This window comes from Ursus maritimus, unplaced genomic scaffold (genome assembly GCF_017311325.1).
Source record: "Ursus maritimus isolate PB19 unplaced genomic scaffold, ASM1731132v1 scaffold_23, whole genome shotgun sequence".
In the NCBI taxonomy this organism is placed as follows: Eukaryota; Metazoa; Chordata; class Mammalia; order Carnivora; family Ursidae; genus Ursus; species Ursus maritimus.
The window spans coordinates 46042002-46043724 of NW_024424786.1; positions in this window are offsets into that span (position 1 = coordinate 46042002).

Below are 1723 nucleotides of genomic sequence, written 5' to 3' on the forward strand. Positions count from 1 at the left end.
GCCTCTTCCACCAAACAACACAAACACGCCAACACAGAAAAAAGAGGCCCAAACAACTGTATTTCCATGTCAACTTTGGCTCCCGGTCGCTATCTCTGCAAAGCAAGCTGATGTTGGAGCAGGCCAGCCCAGGGGCCAGAAGTCTCAGGGTCCAGGGATCCCAGTTAGGACTTCCCTCGGGCTGCAGTGATCTCCCCAGGGATCTGGCCTCTTGGGAGTTTGCTGAGGGCTCATGTGCCCAGAGGCAGCTGCACGGCCAGGAGGTTTTAAAGGATGAATAGGAGTTTGTGAGCCACTGGGAGGGCATTCCCTCTTCGATCAGCGGCTCTGGACTCTTGCCCCGAGCCCACTCCCCACCGGGGTAAGGGAAATGGCAAATGTGACAAATGTCACCGTCCTGATGCCTTCTCGGCCTTCAGTGCTGTGGCTGTCGTTGTCCTGGCCCTAGGGGGTCAGGGGACTGCAACCCAGAGTAGAGCCCTAGCTGTCACCTTTAGCAAACCTTCAACCAGAATTGCAAGGAGGCTCACAGACACGTGCCCCGTGTTCTCTGCGCTTGAAATATGAGCGGGGAGCCGGCAGGGCTGCAGGCAGACAGTGTCATCCAAGCCTTTGTGCCCAGAGACGCCTGGAGTCCGAGCCGGCCAGGGAGGAGGCAGACCCCTTCTCCACCGGTACCCCCAACCCCTGGTGGCTGCCCTGGGACCTGCCTCCACCTACCAGGGCCTTGCGGGGCCACCCCCACTCTGCTGGCCCTGCAGTTGTGAGCCTCAGGTCGGAGGCCACCTCCATCCCCTCTCTGGGCTGCAGGGACCAGCACAGCAGGGTGCCCTGGTCCCTCCCCAGGCGCAGTGTAGATGAGCACAGGCTGAGCCTCCAGCCCCCAACCGGCTGTCGGGGCGCTGAAGCTCCTGCCCAGAGCCCAGGACCGGTACGACTGCCCCGGCCTGCGGGGCGGGATCCTCTGGACCCCAGCATCTGACTCCCGGCTCAGATGCAGCCTCTGACCCGACCCTAAGCCTCTAGTCTGACTTCGGAAGGTGGGTGATAACAGGGCACTGCTCGCCAGGGCGCTGGCAGATCCCCGCAGGGAGCCCAGCTCAATGCCTGGCACTCGTCCTGGCTGGCTCGCCATGCTCTGCACCAGCCCAGCAGGCCCCGGTGGGCATTTCCTGCCTCTTGCCCTTGCCTGGAGGACGCCCGACCTGAGTGGAGCACCTTCCCTCACCTACTGGGTGGAGGCCAGTGGGGGCTAAAGCGCCCCCACCCACCACTCTGGATTCCAGGTCCCTGGGAAAGGCAGCCTCTGACTCCACGCTGGAATCTGGAGAAGGCCCCTGGGGGCCAGGCGCCCCTCTCCTGCTGTCTGAGGACTAGCTGGACTACTGTGCTGACCAGCTCCAATGGCCTCTGCCTGCAGCCTGCCTGCCCAGAGCAGCCCGGGGGCAGAGCCTGTGGCAGGTGGGGCGGTGCCTGGCCCCGGGTGAGCTGGTGGCGTGGCATGCAGACTGCAGGCAGGCTGCCCCTCCGGTCAGGCTCGGCCTGAGGCCTTGGGGTCCAGGTGCCCCTACATGTGGCCCTGGGAAGGGGGCAGTGGGTGTGGCGTGAGGGAGAACTGAATCCTGGTCCGCCCACAGTCCCCATCCTCCCTCACGCCTGTGGGCTCTTGGACTGGGCCTGGCTCTGCCGAGGGTGTGGCCAGGGCGGGGGGGGGGGGGGGGGG